The sequence below is a fragment of the Chenopodium album genome, chromosome 6 (genome assembly GCF_948465745.1).
Source record: "Chenopodium album chromosome 6, dcCheAlbu1.1, whole genome shotgun sequence".
NCBI lineage: Eukaryota > Viridiplantae > Streptophyta > Magnoliopsida > Caryophyllales > Amaranthaceae > Chenopodium > Chenopodium album.
Window position 1 is genome coordinate 34,821,601 of NC_137839.1, and position 26,987 is coordinate 34,848,587.

General features: G+C 40.7%; 1 long non-coding RNA gene across 1 annotated transcript; it reads left to right on the plus strand.

Annotated features, from left to right (window-relative positions):
• The first annotated feature begins 507 nt into the window (after positions 1 to 507).
• LOC145634821 (uncharacterized) lies at positions 508 to 3,750 on the plus strand. The gene is made up of 3 exons (XR_014113600.1): positions 508 to 1,000; positions 2,721 to 2,836; positions 3,352 to 3,750. It is a non-coding gene; the product is annotated as an uncharacterized LOC145634821 (long non-coding RNA).
• The last annotated feature ends 23,237 nt before the right edge of the window (positions 3,751 to 26,987 follow it).

Consider the following 26,987-nt stretch of genomic DNA (forward strand, 5'->3'; position numbering starts at 1 on the left):
ACCGCTTTAAGATCATTCTTATGTTATTCTAAATCTTTCGAGAATAGTAGAATATCATCTATATAGACCAAAAAAACAATGATTAAGTTCTCTCAAAATATTGTCCATTCGTCTCTGGTATATTTGTGGGGCATTTTTTTTAATCCAAAAGGCATTACTAACATTCATAATGCCCTTGAGGGGAGCTAAATGCAGTTAATGGAATGCTCTCTTCTTCCATTTAATTTGCCATTAGCCCACTAGTACATAATTGAGTTTATGTAACACGTGTTGGTAACACATTTTGAAATGTAAAATTATTGGATTTATAAGTAGCACTTTAGTAACATTTTTTTAGAATGTATCACTTACTGTAACACCTTTAACATAAGTAACACTACAAAGTAACACTTTTAAACTTTTAAAATAGGTAACATTTTACGGTAACATTAAGAAGTGTTACCTTATTTTTATTACATATATTTATTACTCCATCACTTATTATTATTATTAAAAAAACAAAAAAAAACTCCTTCACTTAGTTTTTCACGCTCTAATCTCCAATTTAATACAATGTTCCTCCCTTTTGCATCTCCTTCAAACAGCTTTCCCTCGTCCTCTCCACGCCTTCATCAAGCCTGCACCAGGTCGTTGCCCCTCCTCTTTCTCCCTCTTTAATTGTAACCGGCTTGCCGGCCACCAGTGCAAGGGTGGCTGATATAAAAGGGTTTCAGCTACTAGTGCGAAAACGTCCGCTGCTTAGGGTTTTGGCCATCGTTCCAATGGCTGATTTTGAGGATTTTGGCCACCGCTCTAATGTTCGTGGTTCATCTTAGTTTTTAGGGGATTGTATCTATGTATGAATAGATTCGACTGAATGTGCGTGATGTGACAAATTGATAAATCTCTTCTCAAATTTTCTTCCCACTACTTATTCTTCATTTAAACTACAGTGAAGAAGTTATTGATTGTGTGTGGTGCTGGCGGCGACGAAGAGGCAGTAATGGTGGTGCTTATTGAGGTTCATTCTCTTTCTTCTGTTTTTTTGGGTTATTTGTAATTTTTACTTTGATTTTTATCTGTTGATTTTGACAATTTTTATTGTTTGATGGTGAATTTGTGATTACTAATTGGAGTTGTGGTGGTACGTTGGAGTAACTAAAACTGTAAAGTAAAAGTTATACTTTGCGCTAAAATCAGTTTGATTTTCATTCCAAGCTAATTAGATTAATAAGCTAATTAAAGAGCTGAAATTATCTCCATTTTTTAGTCTTACTATTTTGATTTTATTAACTTTAGCTCTCATTTTAATTTTGCTAATGGGTTTGATTAGAAATGCAATTCTGGCACTTTAAATCCCGTCAACTAACTAGAATGATTAGAAATTGCTCAAACTGTCGTAGTATGTAGATTGAGAGGTACTTGTAGTATGTATGTTTCTCGAATCGAACTAGATTGGGCACTACAATCAAGTTGTATATGTTTTCTTGATAACCAACTTAGATTGGCATAATTAAATTTATTTACTTGCGTGTCATATAGATATTGAGGCCTAATGATGACATGAAGGATTGGACTTATAGTCTGTCCATTAATTTCCAGAATGAGAAGTAATTGTATGGACACCGTTTCCTCAAAGCTTAGTTATGAGATTAGGTTGGTGGGTTCATTGCGTTTAGCTTCTGTTTGGTTTGACTTCTTTGATATTTAGGTTCTTTGTCTTGTTGCTTTCTCACAATTTGACAGTAAGCTTTTTTTTTTTTTTCCTTTTCTTTTTTTGCTAATTACAGACTATTGTAATGGACTAGAACTAGAATGTTAGAGGCATTGAAATTCATGGTGTTGATGGTTGAAAAATTGCCACTACACGCATGGCAGTTACACTAGTAGATGTAAGTTATGTAAAACAATAATTGCAAGCTTGTTTTAATTTGCTTCACATTTTTACATTAAACTTTAGTTTTAGTCCCACTGCTGGGTTCACTAACTCTTAAGCTTCATGAATAATTTCTGCATTATTCTATATATATGATTCATTCCTAAAGTTTTATGCTCTGATCTTCCACAATTCCCTAATAATGTCAATTGAAGGTGGATTATTTACCGTTAAAAGCATCCAATTTATTAGGAAAGTATTTTTCTTTGCAAAGAAAGTGACATTTGATGCCAAGATCATTATCTTGTTGTAGCCCCTACGATCATAAGTAATTGCATATGTTGCCGAGTTTGATCTCTTGATGGATATTTTCATGTTTTCAGGCTCTAACGTAGAAAATGAGATGAATTGCTTATGTGTTCCTCTGTGCAGTAATACTTAAGATGATCATTCTCACAAGAAATTAGAACAAGTATTCTGAAATTATTTATAAGATTACTAGATATATATATATATATATATATATATATATATATATATATGTGGGAATCACTCCACCCTATTCTTTAATTGTGTTCATGTTCGACGGGCAAGGAATACCGTAGTTCACTTTATGGCTAGAGGAGATACGAGAACTAGTAATGAACGTTTTTGTATGGATTCTATCCCCCAAAGTATTATATCTTTGGCGGATTTTGACTTAATAAATTAATTTCCCGTGTTTGTCTTAAAAAAAAATAGCCAATGTTGTTGAAGGGGGAGCTTTATATTTTAATTAAAATTTAGAACACTTATGCTACCGTGGAATGTTGAAACAAGTTTCTATCATCATTTGGTGATGATTTCAATGCTCTTTATTTTTCAGATGTCAATATTATTTCAATTTAAGGAGGTACAGCAGCCACAACTTCTTGCTAGTTGTAGTGATGACTTTGTTGTTAAGAGCCACAACTCTTTTTCCTACCCAACAGGAATGGCGAGGTAATCCCATTTTCTACTGCTATGGCAGATGTTGATGCTACCATTTTTCTTGTTTTTTACCTGAAAATACTGTGGATTTACCAGTCACTCCTCATTCACCTAGTAAATCAGGCTGTGTAATTAGTCTTTTCTGAAAGAGTATATCTTATATCAAGAATTGCTAATTCTGTCTACATCAGTTGATCAGTATAAAGTTCTTCAGGACCTAGTCGTTCCTTCAAGAAATTAAAATAATAAAAGGCAAGAGAGAATTGACAATCTGCCAGTCATAGATCAATACTCTTATGTTTGATTTCTTTTACTATCTTTCAATAATGTGCAGTGGGAGTAGTGGACTTGGATTGTTTTAGATGAGATACAACGTGCTATGAACCACTTTTATTTCATGTGATAGATTAGCCTCAGTGTCTTCCTTTCACTTTAAGAAAGCGAGAATATTAACAATAGTTAGTTTTTATTTTTACAGTCTTGTTATTACTACCTGTTGTTGTGACTGCTTTTACTGATGCCCACAGCTAGTACGCTCTGCTTTCTACTGCTATCTGCTAGCCTGGTACTGCTGTATGCTGTTATTGCTACCTCCTACGCTGTTACTACGTTTACTAATGCCTACTGCTGTCTGCTGGCTTGGTATTCCTGTCTGCTGGCCTGTAGCTCCTGCTATATGCTGGTACTGCTAGCTGCTGCTATCCGCTTGCTGTTACTACTAGTAGTTTTTATTACTGCGGTCTCTTTGCTGCTGTGCTGAGTTGCTGACTTATTTTGCCTCAAGAGACCGAAGTTAATTTTCTTTCTATTTGATTATTAGATTATTTAGCCAAACAAACAAATTGGTGTTTATGGATGATTTTTTTTTTTAAACTATGAAATTGTATCAATTCAAATTATGGTCTATCATGTATTTTATTTTAATATTTTTGGTTGTTGTACATGTTTATATTATTTTTATATTTAAAAAAATAAAAAAAATTGCATATTTTCATATATTCGGTCGATTTTGTAGGTTTTTTGTCATTTTTAACAACAATAACAACAACAACAACAACAATAATAGGAAAATTTCACAAGAATAACCCAACCTTTAACTTGTTCTCCCAAAATAATCCAACCTTTTGATTAACCTTGAATAATCCTAAGTATACTACTTATCTTCTCTTACCGAGCCTTTTTGACCGGTTACCTGAACTTCAGGTTACTTTTTTATTTTTATTTTATTTTTTTATTTTCCTTAATTAATTTCCCCTGCCTTCTTCCTTCTCTCCTCTTCAACATCTTCCAGCCATTAACAATGGCTTCTTCACCTCTCTCAACCTTGCCGCCACCGTGCACAACCTCACCTCACCTCACCTCACTGTCAGCCTAACCCACTCCCATCCACTGTCAGCCTAACCCACTCACCACAACATCCACAACCTCACCTCACCTCACCACCTCCGCCACCACTAACCCCACCCAAACCCACTCCCACCGGACCCACAACCACCAATCCCACCTAGTCGTATACGGCCATACCCGAATTCACCAACCCACCCCAACCCATACCCGAAACCCCAATTCTACCTACCCAGAACACGAAACCCCAACTCCCACCAATTTCCTTCTCTTTTCTCCCTCTCAATTGAATTTTGGGCTGAATTGGGCGGCCGTAAGCCGTTGATATTGTGGGTATTGTTTTCGGTTGTGGGTGGGTCATGGATGTTGTGGTGAGTGGTGATGTCAGTGGTTGTTTGTGGTGGTTCTAGGTGGTGGTGTTTGTAGTGCTGTGATGGTTTGTTGAGTGGTGTTGGTGGGTGATAATGGAGGAAGGAAGAGGAGAGGGAAACAAACAGAGGGTCAGGGAAGGTAATAGAAGTTTTTTTTTTTTTTTTTTTTCAGAATTTAAATTTATTATTTAAATTAAAAATAAAAATTTGACCAATCAAAAATTGCCACATGGATGGTAACCGGTTGAAAAGGGTAAGGTGACCTGCTGGGGTTGCTAGGAGAAATATATAATAAACTTAGGATTCTTCAAGGTTAATCGAAAGGTTGGATTATTCTGGGAGAATGAGACAAAGGTTGGATTATTCTTCTGAAATAATAATAATAATAATAATAATAATAATAATAATAATAATAATAATAATAATAATAATAAGTGTTACTAATTAATTAAGTGTTATTATTATTATTATTATTATTATTATTATTATTATTATTATTATTATTATTATTATTATTATTATTATTGTTATTATTATTATTATTAGGATATGCAAAATGTTACTAATTAATTAAAAATGTGTTACATTAGTTGCAAAAAGTGATACATAATGTCAAATAAAGTGTTATTATATGTCAAAAGATGATTGAAAAATGTTACCTAATAATCAATAAGGTGTTACATTAAATCACAAAAGTGATACAAAATGTCAGATAAAGTGTTACTGTATGATTAAAAAATGATACTAAAGGTAAGTAAGTGTTACATAAGAAATTATAAGTAACACTTTAAAAATGATACTAATAATATGAAAAGTGTTACATAAGAAGGTTTATAGTAACACTTTTAAAAATGTTACCATACGTCACCCAAAGTGTTACATAAGACCTTAAGTAACATGGGCGGATGTATCACCCATTAAAGTGTTACCTGTTGTCTATAATAACACTTTTACCGTATTATGTATGCAATCCCCCATATTTTCAACCTAATTAAAATATATTTATTTATTATTTATACAAATATTTTTATTTTAATTTTATAATATGAATTATTTTCATGTAAAAACAATAAGATTTTCAAGCTAAAACTATTAAGTGTTTAATTTAAATCATAATCCATTTTAATTTTACTAGCCTATTACTTAAATATTACTCAAACCCAAAACCTCAAGTTTTACTCCTAATCTAAAACCCAAGGCTCAAATAAAACCCCCAAAACCCTCACAGCCTTTCTCCTTTTCACGTAAAATTCATTTCACTTCTTCCTCCTTCCTCTTGCTGCTCACAAAAAAAAAAAAATTAAAAACGCTGCTACCTGCTTCTGCCGAGCACCACCATCGACGCCGCCCTACTTCCTCCGGCGACCGCAGCTCCACCCGCACACCACCGGTGGTTCTTTCTCCCTCCTTCCACCCTTATTTCTCCTTCTTTCTTGATATTATTAAAGATCTTTATTTTAATTTATATTGTTAGTTTTAATTTCTTTAATCATGTTTGAATTCCTTAAAAGCATGAGAAATTATCAAGTTTATAAATTATTATATGTATTTTAAATTTTCAGATCATTTGTGAAATTAGGGCTTTAAACTTGATTATTTGGGGATTTTAGGGCTAAATTCGTGTTAGGGGATTGGACTAACCCTCTGTTTATTATATTAGCATATAATCTTTATTGTTAGTATTAAAATTAATTTTCAAATTTGAATTATGTTTATTTTAGGGTTTAAATTGAGAATTTGAAGGTTTGATTGAGGTTTTATGAAACTAATTGAATTCTAATTATATATTCAAGTTTAGATTGTTGTATTTATACATTCTATTATTGAATTAAATTTCCAGATTTTTAGTCTTGGTTTTAAAGGTTTTAAATCATGGTTTTGTGATGGAATTTTAGGGTTTTAACATACTAATCTACTAAATAATAATTATTTTAAGTAGAGATGTTTATGAGGTTATTTTGTTATCTTAAACTTAATTTTCAGATTATATTCCTTACTTTAAATTAAAGTTGCTGGAAATTCATGTTATAAGCTATATTTTCATGATTTTAACATATAAACTTATAGTTGAACTATTAAATTATTAACTTTGACTATTATGAACAAATTAAAGGTATTATTTCAATGGTTTAAGGGATTTCAAAGTAGTTTGGTATTGCTGTAAATTTAATCGCTTGGGTATTGATTGAATTATTGTTGTTTGGTTTAGGAGAGGACTTTATAGAAGGTGATTTCTAGTTGGTAAAGTGGCCAAACAATTCGTTTACTTAAGGTACGTACGAGTTATGACACCTTGCCTTTAGAAGCATGTTTAGGAATGAAACAAGAACTTAGTATCATGTATAGAGAAGACAGAGAATAATTGTTTGGTTATACATTGTGATTTCTATATGAAGTGCACTATTTTACTTTGCAAATATTATTTATGCATTAACTTTGCAAGATACTCTTAGAGGCAAAGGTTTGTGAATATGTGAGATGATTTATTTATTACTCATTCATGATTATTGAAATAGGATGAGTAAAGAAAGAATTCAAGTCTTATAAGACGAGGTTAAGGTTTTGGGGTGCCTTATGCACTCAAGGTGTTTATACACCGAGGTAGTTAAAGGAATAAATAATAAATGTTGCTTGTCACTTATAAATCAAGAAATGAAATTGGAAACTTGTTTACTTGATTGAATTGATATTTGATTGATTGTATCGTTTGCATATGAGTCATCACCAAGTTTAAACTTGTAAATCACGTAAAGTGCAAGATGGATGAGCAATAAAACACTGGATTGGTGCACATCTGGAGTAATGACAATCAGGGGTTGGGGTACATGGGGTATTAGCCGTGTACTTTTCTCGAGGCCGTCTGATCTACGAGTCTCTTATTTCAAATATTTTTTTTAAACTAGGAGTTAGGTGAGATCTCATACTAACTACGGTCACGGAGTCGCGCCCGTGGTCGTTGGATGTTTATTGATGTTTCCGAAAGGAGGCATGAGGTTTTTCTTTTATTGATGTTCCAAATGGAGCATGGGTTGGACAACCTTGTCTATTGCTAAATCCAATGAAATGAATAAATTGAAATGAGCTGAGTTAGCTACTATCAACTAGTGAAGTCTTAATAAGAATTGATAATTGAGTCATGTGTTGAGTCTATAGTTTAATGATGCATGATGATTGATTATTAGTAGCATGTTAGAGATTTCTTAATCTATCTCGTAGCTTGTATGTACTCAGCTTTGCTGATTGCGTGCTTTTGTGTGTGTCTTTCTTTGGTCATGGCCTTCGCCTTTCAATGACCATGTGATGATCCAATTTTTACACTTGTAATATTGGGGAGCAGATTAACCACAGGTTCTTACACATGCAACATTCGTTTCTAGATGGTGGGATCTTGAGTAGAGAGTTGGTTACTTTTCTTATTTTTATTGTCAATTACTTTTAAAGTTATTTAAACTCAACTTTACTTTCATACTATTTCTATTGGTTTAAGGTTTGAATAAGGGCCTTAAGGGTTCCAAGTTGTAAGAGTTGATTTGGTTTTGCTTATTGGTTTTGAACTTATATACTTGATTTAGTTTTTCCGCTGCTATTTTTTGAAAAAGCCTTAACGTTTGAACACGTGGCGGTAGCACGCCAGTAATTCTCTTGAAATTGTTCATGTTATACACAGGTTATTCACAGGTTTTTAAGAGAGAATTATTGGGGTGTTACAATGTAACACTTTTTGGGTGTTACTTAAAGTTAGTTATGTACAAGTGGCCACTCTTACAATCCATTTTAGAAAACCATGTGGCTCCTTGTATTATATTAAATAACACAATTTTATTAGGAAGGTAATAGCCATCAAAAACAGTATTGTCATTTAGCTGTTTATAATTAATGACCATTCTAGCTTTACCTCTTTTCTGCTCTGCATGATTCCTTACCATGAATGCTGGACAATTATGAGGACTCTTGCTATTCCTAATTAGCTTTTTATTTAGCAACTCTTTTATTTGTTCATCAAATTTCTGTATATCTTTGTAGGTCTAGATCATTTGTCTTTCTCTAATGATCTTATTAGGATTCGTTAGAGTTATCTTAGTGTAGGGAATAATTTCAAGCCTTTAAATCCCACTAGCTTGAACCCCACTGTGATCATACACTAAAGTACGGTGGCGTCCAATAGGGAAGAAGATAGAGCAAAAGAGTCGCCAACAAGTTTTTTAGGAACTTGTAAACCGTTCATAGGATGAAGGTTACACCCCTTAACGATCCAAGAGATCGTCAACTCCATAAGGTCATGAACCAAATAAGGGTTCGGGGATGATGGTACAAATCCAACCTAAAAGAAATTGAACCTGCCCTAATATTAGGCCTCTACTTTATTCTGCTCGTATTCATGTGCGCTTTCTGATTAACATGCAATCAATAGGTTAACCCTAAACCTGTTTATCTATGTTGGTTGAACATTAATGCACAAATAAACCTATTATTGGCGATCACTTGAATTATAATCATAATTAACCCTAAACAAGATTATTAATTATCTTATTAAGCGTGATTGCAAGTATAAATTCCCTTTAACATGCAATAAAGGTGATCAAGCAATAACAATAAAAATCAAGCAACAATAATAATCATAATAATAATAATAATAATGAATAATAATTATAATCATCATAATAAAATAATAATCATCAAAATAATAATAATCATATTCATAACAATTATAATCATAATAAAAACAATTATAAATATAATCATAAATCATGTTAAAGCATAATAATAATAGCAAGATCCTAGGCATGATACTAACAAGATTAATAACAAACTCTAGCATGTCACTAAGCAATAAAAATCAAATCTTTAGCCCTAACATGATACTAACAATTATAAATATTAGGAAGAGAATAAAAGGCATCATAGCAATCATATTTAATATTAAATATAACCTAGACATGATACTAGGAATATCATAATAACAATATAAACACGATTTCTACATCATAATATCAATAAATCAATTAAAGTACTTACTTTGATGCTTCGTACCTCTTTATAATAACAAAATACACACGTTAGTAACTTCAAGGAAAATAATAATCAAAACAGTCAAATTAAATAATTGAAATAGAGATTTGGGACCAAACCCTCAGAAATTAAACCTTTCACGTCTAGGGCGAAGGCAACTTCGAATATGGCTAGGTGTTTCTAGATCTTGTGAATACGGAATTTTGTATAAGAACACAAAGTTTAGAAAAAGATGAATGAAAGAGAGAATTAAAGAATGCTAATGAATGAATGAAAACTTGTGAATGAGGAGAATTGGTGAATGAATGGATGTAGATGATGAATGAAAACGGAGTTTTTAATACGATATTTATAGAGAAAATCAGCCAAAAAAGATAAATTAACAAAACAGAGTCTGACGCTCAGGAAACAGAGCTGGCGCCAACCCTGGCTAGCTGGCGCCAGGCACCAGCACTAGCGCCAGGCGCCAATGGCTAGCGCCAGGCGCCAAGCCTGGTTCCAGGCGCCAAGGCCTGGGGTTGGACGCCAAGCTTGATTTCAACGCGTTTACGAAAATCCGATAAGTTTACCGTACTGGAGGATAAAATAATATAATTTCTTCAAAAATGCTATTTGATTTTGATTAAAACTCTGAAAAGTCAACAAAGTCAACTTATCAATGCTAATTGAATTAGTAATGAAAAGAACCTTCTAGAAGAATCTAGAAGACTAAAACCATTCCTAATTGCATTAGGAATGATAAATCATATTAGACCCTCCTCTAGATCATTGGGCCGCATATAAGGCTCAAACCGGGCACAGTTTGGTAAATTGGCCATAACTTCCTCAATGTTCATCGGAATTGGGCTTATAATATATCATTGGAAAGGTCTTTGCAAGCCCCATCCAACTACACCACTATTGGACCCATATCATGGACCAACCAAACTGGATTGGCTATTTTCTTAAAATAAAGTTTTCAAAAACAGAAAGAAGAGAAAAGAATTAAAAACTTTCCGCAACACTAGACCTTTCCACACTTTCGTTTCATTCGATTATGATTCGACGTGAAAGGTACTCATCACTGGGTTTGGTTTTGGGGAGACACAAATGGGTGTCTACAGAAGCCCCCACTTTGACTGAGTTTGGAGAAACGCAAGTTTCGAAAACAAAAGTCAAAGTATCGATAGGGACGGAGAATGATTCAGAACGTTCTGGGATCCTAAATCAATCTTTTAATGCCGATACCTGCAAAACTAGCGTTAGTTAAACAGATAAAAGAGTTAAGAAACGCGTATCTTGCACCGTCGAGCACACGTATCTGAAAGTAACCGATTGTTGCTGTATCCTTGTATCATTGCTTTGATGACCTTCTACAAGCTAGAGAATGCCATCCCGCTTGAAAACCGCTACGCCTGTAACTGCTTCCAAATTAGAAGATTGCTTCACCTGAAACTATCTTCTCCGCAATGATAATATTCCACATCCTAGGGAACATTATCGAAGATTATTTCTTTTGAAACAATCCTCATCCGCATTGACAATATTCCAAATCCTAGGGAATATCATCGAAGATTATTTTGCTTGAAATAATCCTTAGCCGCATTGACAATATTCCACATCCTAGGGAATACTATCGAAGATTATTTCGCTTGAAATAATCCTCAGTTGCTCGTGACAACTCTCCACAAGCTAGGGAACGTTGTCGAAGATATCTTCTCTTGAAGTCATCCTCATTTGATGCGATAATTTTCCAAAGGAAATTACCGAAGATCCACGCCTGTCGATCTTTAAAAGTTCGTCTGAACTTTGCTTCCGCTATGCCTGTACGTCGGCGCTCTTGTTGCTTTGAACCTGTATGTCGGTGCTCTTTGCTCTTGAACCTATATGTCGGTGCCTTTTGCTCTTGAACCTATATGTCGGTGCCTTTTGCTAATGAGCCAATGCTTAGGCGCTTTAAGCTAAGTGAGACGATCTCTTATCAGGTCGATCACTTTATGGAATCAAGCCTGTTTAGGGTATTTTTACCCTAGACACGTGGACCAATGAGAGGTCGCCACGTGTCGAGCTCAGGATGGCCCATGTGGCTCAACATCCTCTTGACACGTGGACCAATGAGAGGTTGCCACGTGTCGAGCTCAGGATGGCCCATGTGGCTCAACGTCCTCTTGACACTTGGCGCCCTCAGATATGTTTCTGAAATGGCGGCTTTCAAAGGCCCAAACTCCTAGGAGCGCCGTAAAACGGCGCAGCCCACTAAAATCTAGGTCAAGTGACCTAGGTAGGGGCACTTTTCCCAACGACCCTATAAATAGGGAGATATTTCCCCATTTTGGGGACACATTCAATCATTTACTACACCCTTATTCTCTTACATCAGAGAAAGACCTGAGCTTGGAATCCGAGCAGATACCCACCTAACTTTCTGTTCTCTTTATTCCGTTTCAAGTTACTGACTTGATCGTCGGAGGCGGAGCTCCGACCACCCGGAGTCTCCGTTGTTTTGCAGGTACAGCTCAGCCGGATCAGACTTCGTGACGTAACTCTCCCAAGGGACAAAAACACCCAAAACATTTGGCGCCGTCTGTGGGGAGAGTACCTCGAAGATGGTTAAGAGTCTGTACCACCCCCTAACCGTCTAGGCGAAGACCCAGAAGTCTTTACAGACCATGAGGAGGATGGAAATCCTCAGGTCGAAACCTTTACAGCCGAAGACGGCTCTCTCTCAGAATCAAGCGCATCCGGCCTAGAGAGACTCTGGAGCGGGGTGCCTCCCAGGCGGGTCCAAGCAGACCCACTGGGCAGCCGGAAGGGGAAACCCAAACGGCAGCTGGATCAGCCCCTGTCACCCGAGACGAACTCATGAGATTCATGACAAGTTTCAAGGGTGAAATTAAAGAGCTGATCACCAAAATCCGGGCTGGCCCAAGTAAAGGTCAGTCGGCGAAGAAGACCCCTCCTGAGAAGGGGAAATCAGTCAGAAACCGGCAGCCCACTCCTCATCCAAAGGAGAAGGCAGCCGGGACCATTGATTGGTCAAGAATTCTCCTTCCTGGGAAGAATACCAATAACACTCGCCGGACTCAGCAGCCGGTGAGAAGTAAAAAATCAACTCTTGATGCCCGGGAGATCATCAACCGGAAGAGAAACCAATCGATGTATGAGTCGGCTTCAACGTCGAACTTTCTAGACAGCTTCAACAACATTTCTGCAGGGAGTGCACCCTCCTTGCATGAGAGCCAGAAAGGCGGTAATACCGTCCACTCTGGCCCTCACATGATTGGAGCTGTACCGTATGTGCCTACTCAGGCTTACGGACAGTATCCCCCTCATTTCATGCAGCCGGCCTTCTTTGGAGGTTAGGCGGCATACCCAAATGTCCAGCCATTGGACTGGCAGCTCCGTTTGCTGCGCCTGGGAGAACAGCCTTCTGCGTTCACCCAGGAGATAACCGAGGCGGCCCAGCCGGCCAAGGTTAAGAATGTGTTTGTTGGTACCTATGATGGTACCACCAACCCGGAAGACCACCTTATGGCTTACACCAACCTCATGTATCTGCAGGGGTTGGATGATGCCACTTGGTGTCGGTGCTTCCCGGCTACATTGAAGGGCATTGCCCAACAATGGTTTGACAATTTTCCAGCCGGGTCCATCGATAGCTTCAGGAAGCTCGCCTTCGTGTTTGCTTCCAATTTCTCAATGAACATCCTTGCTAAGAAAACAAGCCTTGATTTGAGCACTGTTAAGCAGGGAGAGAGAGAAGGGTTGCGCTCATATGTCAGGCGGTTCAATCTGATAAGAATTCAGATTCAAGGACTGTCTGACGAGGTAGCTTTTACAGACTTTTTCAAGGGTCTGAGAGACGAGTCGACTTTTAAGTTCGACCTAGTCAGAAAAGGGGCTTTCACCTTACAGGCGGCCCTGAGGGAGGCGGAAAGCTACATTCAAGCTACCGACCTCTGCAAGCCTGGAGGCCAGTCGGACTCTAAGTAGTCTGACAAACAGAAAGACAACCGGCCTGCTCAGCCGGCTAAAAAGAAAGAAGAGAAAAGAGGTCTGGGCGGTTAGTGACTCTGACCAGCCGTCCCAGAAGAAGAAGAAAGAATTTAAACCGTATGTCCCAAAGTACGAATTTAACAAGGACTGCAACTCCATCCTCATGGAGATAAAGGACCGGATGTCCCTTGAGAAGCTGAATCCAATGAAAAGTTCCGTTCAATCCAGGAACAAAAATAAATTTTGTCAATACCATGAGGAAGTTGGCCATGACACCAACGACTGCTTCAACCTTCAACGGACGTTGGACCGTCTGGCTGACAAGGGGATGCTGAAGTCCTATATTTCTAAGTCCCCAGCCGGGGCAAAAAAGAAGAACAAGGGTCAGTCCTCCAAGACTACCCCCCAGCCCGCTAGTAGTTCGGATACCGACAAGGAGCCAGTCTACACTATAGCAGGCGGATTTTCATGTGGTGGCCCTACTATTAGGGGCACCAAGAGCCATCTTTGAAAGATGGACAAAGATGATGATGAGCAGGCGGAAGCCAGCTCCTCCTCCCCAGACGTCTTGATCACTGAGAAGGACAGGGGCAGCGTCCGCCGCCCGCATGATGACCCGGTGGTCATTGAATGTAAGGTTGCCAACCAGCTGGTTGGATGGATCCTTTTTGACACCGGCAGTTCATCAGACATCATCAGCCTCCGGTGCTTGCAGAAGCTGAAATACAATATCAGCAGCATGCATCCGGTCACCCACCCCTTGGTTGGTTTTAGGGGTGGGATGGTCTACCCAGCCGGGAGAATTGACTTACCCATCCGGCTGGGAGAGAAGGGCCAAGGGCGACATATTGTCGTCAGGTTCTTGGTCGTTGAGGAGTTGACCGCCTACAACATTATCCTTGGCAGGCCAACCCTCAACGTAGCCAAGGCAGTAATCATCCCATCTCTCATGCTCATCAAGTATGAGAAGGATGACGGCACTGTTGGTTCCCTGAATGGGGATCAGAAGACGGCTCGAGAGTGCTACCTCTCAGCCGTCAGAGACACTGTAACCCCAGGCGTCCAGGAACCAATAGACCTTGACAATGTCAAAGACGCCGATCCAGCACCTGTCCCACCAGCAGCCGGTAAGAAAAGAAAGGCACCTCTGCTGGTGGAGGTGAAGAAAGAGAAAAAATAGCAATCACTGACCGGTGAGCGGTCAGATGAGCTCCGTCCCCAACCGGCTGGAAAAAGCATTGATCTCGTTCTGGACGGCAGCCGTCCAGAACGTACTGTTAAGGTTGGGACGGTTGCTCATGCCACCTTGGGTGCAAGCTTGCACCTTCTGCTGAAGGAATTCAAAGACATTTTTGCCTTTGAAGTGGAAGAGATGCCAGGCGTCAGCCCGGATCTCGCTGTCCACAAACTCGCCGTGGACCCGAAAAAGAAGCCCATCCGGCAAAAGAAAAGAAACCACGGCGAGGAAAGAATTCAGGCGGCAGCTGCCGAAGTCAAAAAGCTGCTAGACGCCAGGTTCATTCGGCTTTGTAATTTTCCCGACTGGGTGGCCAATGTGGTCCTTGTTAAGAAACCGAATGGGACCTGGCGCATGTGTGTTGATTATACAGACCTCAACAAGGCGTGTCCAAAGGACAGTTATCCGCTTCCAAAGATCGACAGTCTGGTCGACTCTACAGCCGGTCACGCCTTGATGAGTTTTATGGATGCCTACTCCGGCTTCCATCAGATACCCCTGTGGAAGAAAGATCAAGAGAAGACGGCCTTCGTCACTGATCAGGGGCTATTATGTTACACGGTGATGTCGTTTGGCTTGAAAAATGCGCCGGCTACGTTCTAACGGATGATTAATACTGTCTTTGTTAATCAAATTGGGAGGAATGTAGAGGCATACATTGATGACATGATAGTCAAATCCAAACAGCGGGCGGATCACCTTGCTGATCTCCGAGAAACCTTCACCACACTCAGGCGGCATAAGGTCATGTTAAATCCTAAGAAATGCGTCTTTGGTGTTAAGTCTTGGAAGTTTCTCGGATTCCTGATTGATCAAAGGGGGATAGAGGCTAACCCTGAGAAGATACAGGCGGTGATTGACATGAAGTCACCCCGCACTGTCAAGGAAGCACAGAGACTAACCGGTTGCCTGGCTGCTCTGGGGAGATTCCTCAGCCGGTCAGGCGACAAATGCCTTTATTTCTTCCAAGCAATCAGGAAGAAGACCAGGTTCGAATGGGGAGATGAGGCTGAGGCCGCCTTTCAACGGCTGAAAGAACACCTCCACTCTTTGCCAAGACTTATTAGTCCATTGCCTAGGGAGGTGTTATACATGTACTTAGCCGTCTCAGATCATGCTCTCATTGTCGTTCTCCTTGCTAAGAGAGACGGTGTTCAGCTTCCGGTCTATTTCATTAGCCATGTCTTAAAAAATGCTGAGCTCCGGTACCCCATGGTAGAAAAATTTGGCCTTGCTCTGTATATGGCTTTCAAGAAATTGAAGCCATACTTCCTGGCTCATCCGGTGGTAATCTACACCAACCAGCCCCTCAAGCGGCCAATGTCTACTTTGGAGTCATCCGGAAGAATGTTGAAATGGGCTATTGAAATGCAAAGTCTTGAAATCACTTTTGAACCTAGAAAAGCAGTGAAAGGTCAGGCGTTTGCCGACTTCATTGTTGAAATGACCCGACCGGTGCAACCGGATAATTTTGACCAGGTTTGGAAAGTGCATGTAGACGGAAGCTCAACAAAGAACGGCTGTGGTGCAGGAATTATATATGAGTCCCCAGAGGGGGACAAATTTGAATATGCACTGCGGTTTAAGTTTCAAGCCTCAAATAATGAGGCGGAATATGAAGCCCTGCTAGCCGGAATCCGCATGTGTAAGGCAGCAGGGGCAACAAAGATTGACGCCTATTCTGATTCACAGTTGGTCGTTAGCTAGTATGAAAGAGCATATGAGGCAACTCATCCGGCTATGATCAAATATCTTCAGGCAGTCAAGGAAGAGACTGGGGCACTTGAGGAATTCCGTCTGAATCAAGTGCCCAAGTTAGATAACAACCAGGCGGATGCCTTGTCCAAATTGGCTTCATCCGCCTGCTGTGATACTCCTCGGTCGGTCTTTTGGGAAGTTCTTGAAAAGAGAAGCATACATGAAGAGCCCATTGGAACCTTAAACCGAAGCTCCACCTGGATGGATGCCATCCGGGCTTATCTTTCAAACGGCACACTTCCTGATTCACCACAGGAAGCAGCCGTCCTGAAGAAGCGAGCTGTAAGCTTCGAGTTGAAAAATGGAGAACTCTTCAAGGCAGGATTTCTTAAGCCCCGTTTGAAGTGTGTCACCCCAGAAAAGGGGAAGGAAGTTCTCGAAGACTTGCACTCGGGATTCTGCGCCTCTCATATAGGCGGCAGGTCCCTAGCCGTTAGAGCCAGACGACATTACTTTTGGCCCACTCTTGAGGCAGACGCCAAGGAGTTGGTGAAGAAATGTGACAAGTGCCAAAAATTTGGCATACTCATTCACCGTCCGGCTGCTGATCTGACGGCCATCCACAGCCCAATCCCGTTTGCAAAATGGGGCATGGACATTCTAGGTCCTTACACGCCTGCTCCAGGCGGAAAGCGCTACATCTTGGTGGCTGTGGATTATTTCACCAAGTGGGTGGAGGCTGAGGCGGTTAAAAACATCAAGACCTCAGACGTAATTTCCTTCATTTGGAAGAACATTATCACCTGGTATGGGGTACCTATGTCTATGGTGTTTGATAATGGTCCTCAGTTTGAGACGCCTCAGCTAAAAACTTGGTTGAGAGATCAGGGGATCTCAAGCTATTTTACATCTGTTGGCCGGCCCCAAGCAAACGGCCAAGTTGAAGCCTTTAACAAACTCATCTCATACGGCATTAAAAAGAAAATAGAAAGAGCCGGTGGCTTATGGGCAGAAGAATTAATCCATGTCCTATGGGCCATTTGGACAACAGCGAAAGGGGCAACCGGTGAAACCCCATTTCTCATGGTTTACGGTGCTGAAGCCGTCTTGCCCATCGAACATTTCGAGCCGACTCTCAGAGTCATGCTGTATGATGAAGAGGCAAAGTGGGAAACAATGCGCCTGACATTAGATTCACTCCCAGAACGCAGGGGCAATGCCGCCTTGCGTCATGAGATTAACCGTCTGAGAATGACTAGAGCCTATAACAAAAAAGTACACAAGCGTCATTTGAAAGTTGACGACTTAGTGTTACGGAAAGTGGAGGCAACCGGTAGGGCCAATGAGCTGGGAAAGCTAACTCCAAATTGGGAAGGCCCCTACCGGATCTATAAAGAAGTAAGGGATGGCACCTACCGCTTGGAAACCCCAGACGGTAGGCGTTTGCCTAGAACTTGGAATGTAGACAACCTAAAAAAGTACTACTTATGAGATTGTAAACTTTTTGTAAACAGTGAGTCAATTAATGAAGATTCAGACTTTGTTTGCAAAATCGAGTTATTGTTTAATTATCCATCCGGGTAATACCTAGGCGGATTCTTCTTTACCTAACTGAGTTTGACACTTAGTAAAGGTAATATTTGTTGGACCACCTGGGTACTACTCGGATCCCTTGTTTATTTAAGTTTGATACTTTGTTTATTCAACTGCCTGATTATCTGCCTGGGTAATACCCAGACTGACCCGCTTGTTTAAAAAACTAAGTTTGATACTTAGTGTAAATTCAATACTGACTAAAAACTAAGCACAAAAACGTTTAGTGGCTATACAACCGGTCCCAAACAAGACCAGAGGCTAAAATAGCCGGATGGTTGCTCATTTTATAAAATCGCCTGTCCCAGCATGGGCAAAGGCGTCCGGCGACACCCCTCCGGGTGCAATCGTCACAGAGAACAGACTATTTGTCGGTTCTACGTACCCATGCAGATGGAAAAAATTGAACGACCAAGTTGGCCAACTCATAGCTGTCTGACCAAAATAACCTATGAAGAACGAATAAGTTTCCAGATACCGGATGCTCATAGGCATCAGTCGGTCATTGATAGAAATTCTTACTTGGGTTATTTATTCCAAAGTTGCACTCACTCTCCCTATTGGGGCAAAAGATTTTGTGTAATGGCTATGTGATAACCCCAGACGGAATATAACCGCCTGGGTAAGAAGCTCAAAGCACCCGCTTTTATGGCCGGATGTGCACTTGGTTTGGGGCAATCACCATTGTGATTTATTGGCCTAAAAACACTCCATACTTCTCCAAGTATCAAGTGTTTTCAAGCCAATCAATCAGCCTGGCATAAAACCAACCACACAGCCGCCCAGGGGCAAGAGCACCCAGATTGCAAATTGCCGCATGCTTTTTTAAGTTAGGCAAAATACTTAAGAATTGCATACACATAAAAAATTCAAATTGAAAAAACTCAAAACAGACATATATAAAATCCAACTGAGTCGGAATACTTCATTTATATTTGAAATGGCACATCCGGTAAAAAAAGAAAGTGGAAATGTTAACCCAACCCCATGGTTGGTAAAAAGATACAACAAAACACGGCATGCAAGCCGGTAAACAAAATTGATTGGCATACTGCCGCAGAAAGGTGGGAGGCTCGCCTAAGGCTGAGGCGGAGTATTCTCCGGCTGAGTTTGGCTGGCTTGGCCCTCTTGATGATCATCCGCCGGCTCCTCATCATCAGAGACTTCATATCCCTGCTCAGCAGCCCAGTCTTGGAAGCGAGGCGGAGGAGCATCACCCAGCTGCTGGGCATCATACACCTAAGTGGCGTAATCATACCTCAGCTTATAGACTTCAAAGTCTATTTCTGGGTAGAGGAGGCCCCAGGTGATCTTCAGCCGGGCCAAGTTGTCCCGTTCATTCTCCTCAGTCAGCCGGGTCTGCTCCCGGGCCAGCTCATCCGACTACTTGTTGCGCAGGGTCATGAGCTCAAGCTTCAGGCGGTCATTGTCAATCCGGAGTTGGGCATTCTCCTTGTCAGCATCTTCTAATGCCTTGAGATCAGATTTGGCATCTTTCAGCTGCTTATCAAGGTCATCAGCCCGGCTGTTAGCTTCATTGTTTGCAGCCGTCAAACTCCGGATCAGCTCCTCCTGTTTCAACTCTACTGCTTTAATCTTTAAATTACACATATAATCAGAATGTTCAGCAAAGTTGAGGTTTTGTAGGGCCCTCCGTTTGGCGTCATTTACCTCTTCTTGCTTCCGCCTGAAGGGACCCCGGAGATTGTCCACTCTCACCATAGCCTGAGTCAATAACAGTCGGTTTATGAGTTACTTAGTCAAAATAAAGATTAAAGACATCAAGATAGAGGAATCATGTACCTCAGCCAGAGAGCCCATTATCCGGTCGAAGTCCACGACCTGCAGATCAGGTATTGAGGCCTTCTCAGACCGGGTGAGGGTCCTCACCATCCGCTTCGCGAAGCCGGCGAGATCCGGCGGGTTAGGAGTCAGATCTGCATCAAAAGTAGTTCTTTGTGAGATAGAAGCAGCGTAGCTGGCATTCATCCGTTGTCGGCTACTGACTGACCCTTTTGAAGAATCAACCTTAGTCTTAATTCTCATAAAATCAAGTGGCCAAGGTATTTCAGTTCGTTCCTTACCGTGAACTTCCGGATGGGTCTCCGGCTTATTCTCCTCCCCAGTGGTTGCCGCACCGCCTGCAACCTTAGGTGGCTCGCCACCCTTCGAAGCCGTAGAGGCTTCCGGCGCTTTCTGCTGTTCTGAGCTTTCACTCAATTTCTTCAGAACAGCAGGGGATTTGCCCCCAGTCGTTGGACGACCGGATTGGGCAGAACTTTGCTTCTGCGGGGGATCCTTCCTTGCGGCTTTGGCAGCCGGAGCCTTCTCCAGATCATCTCCCTGCCTTTTGAGAAGCTTGGAGAATGATCGAGGGATTCTCTTGGCGGACTCTTGAGAAAGAAGCAAAATATAAGTATACCCAACCGGTATATATAAAAAAAAAAAATGCAAACATAAAGTCAGGCGGTCTTACCCCGTTTTTCTGTATCTTTAGCCTCGACGGCTACCTTTTTTACAAGGGCCGCCTCCTTGCGCAGTTGCGCCGCAGATTTAGCAGGAGTCTTGTCCTGGTCAACCATCCTCAGGGCTTCTTCTGCAAAAACAAGAATTTCAAGTTAGAAAAAATTAAGGCAATTTGTAATAAAAATGAAACAACAATTATTCCGGATGAGAAGTATTCTACCCCTGGGAAACATTGTGCTCAGCCCGCAGGCGGACAAGAAGCACTCGTCTTTGAAGAAGTCCGGATGGGGGATCCAGTTCTTGGGAACAATATTGTGAGTCCCATCCCCCATGGGCTCAGTTGTGGTTTCAAAAAATCCCGGCTCCATGATTTGCTCCCGGGCTTTAGTAGATAGTGCCGGGAGAGGGCATTTACGTCCAAGAAGAGCCGGTTCAGTGTTATACCGGCGCAGTGTCCGGTTGTGTCTCAAAGTGGGGGAAGAAATCAAGTAAAATTTGTCCTTCCACCCGGACCACTTGGACACTTTGTCCAAAGTCATTAGATATTGGGGCAGGGTAGTCAGCGTATACCATGCCCCATGGCCGCCTGGAGCCTTGCTCAAGTAGTGCATGTGAGCGAAGGCAGAGAAACTGGGGTTCATGTTTTGGAACTCGCAGGCGGCGATGTAACTTAACATGTTCACCCACGAGTTAGGGGTGAGCTGCCAAACCCCCAGATCATACCCCTTAAGGATTTTCCTAATCCCGGGGTGGAGGGGGAACCGGAGGCCGACTTCTATTACCGCCTCATAGCAGATGAAGTAGTCATCTGCATGGTCAATGTCGTCCCCCCAAGCCATCACAGCATCAGCCGGAGGGATAATAACTTCCCAACCCCTTCCAAAGGGATGTTTCTCTTTAAAGGCCTTGAACCCGCTATTAAGAAGGGCAATGTTACTCGGCAGCATCCGGGTCCTTTTGGGTTTGGGATTGTCAACTACCTTGGGCGGCTGCTGATAGTCAGCCGCAAAATCTCCCTGGTCAGAGCCGGAGGATTCCGCTCTTGATCCCTGGCCGGCCTCAGTGTCGCCGGCTTCATTGGAGGAGGCGGCTCCCTCGCCGTCTACTTCTCTCACTCCAGAGCTCCCGGAGGTAGAGGGAGCCTCTTCGTCAGATCCGCTCTCCTCCCAATTCCTCAGATCCCCTTCCGGGAAAACCTCATCGGCTGGCACTCTCATGGTGCGCCGGCTTTTAGTCCGCCTGGCCGTTTGTTTCGTTCTGGCCATTGTGTCCTGCACAGACACAGAGAGGGAGGAATTCGGAGATGAGCATATTGGTTCCGACGGTCCAGAAGAGGCACCCCCTGTTCTAGACTCAGCCGTTCCGGGGGATCGGCTGAGTGACCTAGGCAGTGCCGAGTGGGTGGATTGGGAACTCATTTATATTTTCTATTTTCTAAAGAAAGCCGGGCATACAGGCGGAAAAAATGGTATGTAAATTGAAGGGGAGAAAAGCTAAAATGGTATAGGCGGTTACCTTGCTTTGACTCTGGAAAATCTGAAAACCGCTACAGCCGGTGAACCGGGTGATGTACTGCTAGCACTCGGAAGCTTGAAGCTCGCTGATTATGCAGGCGGGAGCAGAGAAAACTCTCTCTAGAATCTCTCTTTTTCTCTCTCTAAAAAGTCAATATGAATGTAAAGTGTGAAAAGGAGGGGGGGTAACTTTCTATTTATAGAAAGTAAAAATGGGGGGAAAATTTTGATTTGAAATTCAAAATTTTACCCGTTACTGTTCACCTATGAAAGGTGGACACGTGTCACAAGCCCCACGTGACATGCACGTGCGACCTGTGAGGGGCAAATGTTTAGGGTATTTTTACCCTAGACACGTGGACCAATGAGAGGTCGCCACGTGTCGAGCTCAGGATGGCCCATGTAGCTCAACATCCTCTTGACACTTGGCGCCCTCAGATATGTTTCTGAAATGGAGGCTTTCAAAGGCCCAAACTCCTAGGAGCGCCGTAAAACGGCGCAGCCCACTGAAATCTAGGTCAAGTGACCTAGGTAGGGGCACTTTTCCCAACGACCCTATAAATAGGGAGATATTTCCCCATTTTGGGGACACATTCAATCATTTACTACACCCTTATTCTCTTACATCAGAGAAAGACCTGAGCTTGGAATCCGAGCAGATACCCACCTAACTTTTCGTTCTCTTTATTCCGTTTCAAGTTACTGACTTGATCGTCGGAGGCGGAGCTCCAACCACCCGGAGTCTCCGTTGTTTTGTAGGTACAGCTCAGCCGGATCAGACTTCGTGACGTAACTCTCCCAAGGGACAAAAACACCCAAAACACCTAGTTTTATTAAGTTAGTATAAATACCCATTTTTGGGGTAATTTAAAAACATTCAATAATCATCCATTCTACTCTCTAATTAGTTTTAGGTTAGGTTAGGATTAGTCTTCATTGGTAGAGAGAGAGAGTGCGGTTTTCTTCATTAATGAACTTGGATCTTGAAGAAGGAGCTTGTTCAATCCTTTGTAGACCTTCATCTTCAATTAATGAGCAATCTCTTACTCTTTCTCTTTACCTTTGTTTTTTTTATTTTGCTTATTTGCTTTTATTTTTCTTCTTTGCTTGTTAATCATGTTGATGCTTATTGATTTGATGATTGATATTGTTTTCAACATGATTTGTGAGTAGTCACCTAGCCAAGGGTGTGGGGATGGTGTAGTTGCTAATTGTTCATGCTTTTAATGTTGGGGTTATGTTAATGGTGATTAAAGTCTTTGCATGCTTGATATTCTTTTGGTCTTTCTTGCAAGTGCACATTGTTAGTTAATCAAAGATGAGTCTTTACTAACAAGTAACGGAAGTTGACTTAGTTGAGATTCATTACTATCAATTGTTATTTAATAGTACCTCCTAGTATATGGTTCTAATGTGGAAACATAGAGGCTATGTTAGGAGAAGCCAATTGACCCCGGAAGGCGACTAGATTGGACCCTTTACTTCGATATTCATGTATGTTTAGTTTACCATTGATATGCTACTTTGTTATTGTATGGTCAAGCGTCAACTTCACCTACCCATTTCCCTTGGTGCCTTAATGTTTTATTTCTTGTTTTAGCATCTTTAGACTTTAGTTTATTTATCTCCTATTCCGGACTAGCTTAATTGTCGATAACATTTGGTGGTGTTTACCGTTCTCTGTGGTTCGACCCCTATGCTTGCCTTATACTCGTATTAGGTTTGTTTAGGTTGTATAAATTGTATTTGATCTAGGGATAGACAATTGACGACGCGTTTATTCCCTTGTCAAGATGCATACTACTATAAGGATTTTGAGCGCTTCTTTAATTTAAAGGAAAGGGATTTATCAAAAATAGTAGATGGCAATATAGTTAATTTGAAAGAATTCGCACGCTATTATTTTGATAAACCTCTTTCTTAATCCTTTCATATATATAGAAGAAGGGCGTTTTTATTTTGCATGCTCAATCAATTTTTTCTTAGTAGTGGTAAAAATAATGAGGGTCAATCAATTATCACCACTGTACTAGAACAAATTGAATTAGGGAGGAATCCAATGCCATTAATAGTTGGAAAGACCATGATTAGTCTCGATGAATTGAAAAGGGACCCAAAAGCGCCTTTTCGCGGTTCTCCAATTTTATTACAGGTAGAAAATTAATATTTTTAATTACAGAAATCAAAAAATATATTTTCGTATTGTAATAATAATTTATTTGCATTACAATTTTTTACAGATGTGGCTAATGGAGAGGCTAGGATTAATTAGCCCTCCGGATGACATTGAAAAATATACTCCCAATTGCTTCGTCGGAAGGAAGAAGCGCATCCCTAAAATTGGGCGCCATGGGTGAAGAAAAGTATTTGAATCACGTGATTTTGCTATCAAGTGGGTCATCCCATGGTGGAAAATAGAAAGGATGGTTGGTATTAACAAGCAACCTTTCTACCGTCTTCCAAGCTTGTCTCGTGTAACCTATTATTATCCCTGCAGGGTAAAAAGACAATACGGCTTGCTTCAGAATATTCCTTTCGGGGATCTTCGTCCTCCCTATGAGTACCCTGTATCTCAAGAAGTAGATAGATTCGATGCTTACTGGAGCGCTAGACCTTTATGGGAAGTGATTACCCAAAAGGTTCCCCCTTCTTTGCCCAATGATTTAAAGAAGTGGTTGCTGAAGAAATCTTCAATTGATCAGGGTAGAACCGATGTGAAGAATCGTCTAGGTGACAGGGTGACTCCTGCCAAAGAACGCTTAGGCGCAAGAATTGAATTTAAAACACCTACAATGCCTAGGAAGAAAAATACTACCAAAGACAAAGGAAAAAGGAAAGCTAACACCACAGACAAAAAAGCTTGGGTGGAAAAGAAGCATGGAGTGCTAGCTGAAGGGGAGACAATCTACTCCAAAATTGAATGTAGGTCCTCTAAAGGATGCCTACTAGCTAAAGTAATGGATGAGGAGGAGGAAGCAGTTAAGAATTGGAAAAGAGCTAAAAAGGAAAAGAAAGATTAAAAGCATTGCTTAGCTTTAGATTTATTAGACTTAGATTGTCATTTTATTTAGAGTTAATTTATTTCAGCCTTATTTAAATTCCATCAATAATGTAATTTTATTTTATTAATGAAATTTCAGCTTTCAATTAAATTGTTTACTTTAGATTTATTTTATTAAAGCAATTAAAATCGAAAAAAATTAATTTTTCAGAAATTCTTCGAGTACGGAAGTCGAAAATTTTCCGAAAAACACCGAAATTTGCCCAGATTTTATTCCCAAATTGGCGCCAGTAATTGGTGTTTAGTGCCAGCTATTGAGGTTTGGCGCCAGGCGCCAATTCCATCGGCTGGCGCTGATGAATTCTGGCTGGCGCCAGGCTCTGTTCTGCGACGCCAATAATTTGCCGATTTTCTGTTGACTTTTTAATTGATTCTGGAACGCGGAGATGTCAAAAAATAAAGTGGCCGCACCCGTAAAGGGTTGCCTACGTATCCTTTCCTTAGGAATCAGGCCGAACGTAGCTCTCTTGAGTATCCTACTCAAGTAATTATGGGTAATATTTCTTAAGTTGGTCAAGATTGGTCATGTTTGAGAATTCATTGCCATCCATATCAGTTAGTTTTGTTGCACCTCCTGACAGGATTGTTTTGACAATGTAGGGGCCAGACCAGTTAGGTCTAAATTTTCCCCTTGGATCTAAAACATTTTTCCTTAGTGCTTTTAATACCAAATCTCCGACTTTGATATTTCTTGTCTTGACCTTCTTATTAAAATTCCTAGCCATACGAGTTTGATAACACTGAGTGTGATGTAGAGCTTCTAGTCGTTTTTCGTCGAGTAGAATCAATTCTTCATATCTTGCCCTAGTCCATTCAACTTCATCGAGTTTACTCTCAAGCGCAATGCGTAGAGATGGTAGTTCTAGTTCGACAGGTTGTATGGCATCCATTCCATATACCAAGGAAAATGGCGTATTTCCTGTTGATGTACGGATTGACGTGCGATAGCCCCACAATGCGAAGTGAAGCTTGTCAGGCCAATCCTTATAATTTTCTGTCATTTTCTCGATGATAGTCTTTAGATTTTTATTAGCTGCCTCGACTGCTCCGTTCGCTTGAGGTCTATAAGGGGAAGAATGATGATGTTGAATGCCGTATTTTTGTAGCAATTCTTCACATTCGGCTTGAAAGTGAGTTCCATTGTCACTTATCATTTCATGTGGGACTCCATATCGACAAATAATATTTCTTTCGATAAAGAGTGCTACATGTTTTGCAGTGAGTTTAGCGTATGATTGCGCTTCGACCCACTTTGTAAAGTAATCAATTGCTACTAGAATAAATTCGTGGCCTCCTGTTCTTGGGGGGAGTGATTTTGCCAATTATGTCAATTCCCCATGTAGAGAATGGCCATGGCGATGTGTAGGTGTAGAGCAAAGATGGAGGGACATGTTGTAAATTGGCATAAATTTGGCACTTAGGGCATCTTTTTACATATTGATGCCAATCTCTATTCATTGTAGTCCAATAATATCCTTCTCGCATTATTTTCTAGACTAACATTTTGCCATTTACATGAGTGCCACAGATTCCTTCGTGAACTATTCTCATTACTCTTTGTGCATCCACCTTTCCTACACATAGAAGAGCTCGACCTTTAGGTACCCTTTTATGTAGCTCGTTGTCTATGAGTACATATTGAGAAGCCAAAAGTCTCAATGCTCGTTTTGCTCTTTTGTCAGCATGAGGAGGGTATTCTCCATTGGTGACATAGTTGAGTATGTCTGTGTACCACGGTTCTTCTTCTTGTTCTTCTTCTTCGCCTTGGACTAAGTCGTCGTCTTCTATAGCCTGGATGTATGCTGGTTTGTGCCTTTTTTCGATAGTTAGAGGCATTTGCTCGATTTCCGTGGGAATCCTAACCATTGAGACTAATCTTGCCAAGGCATCAGCA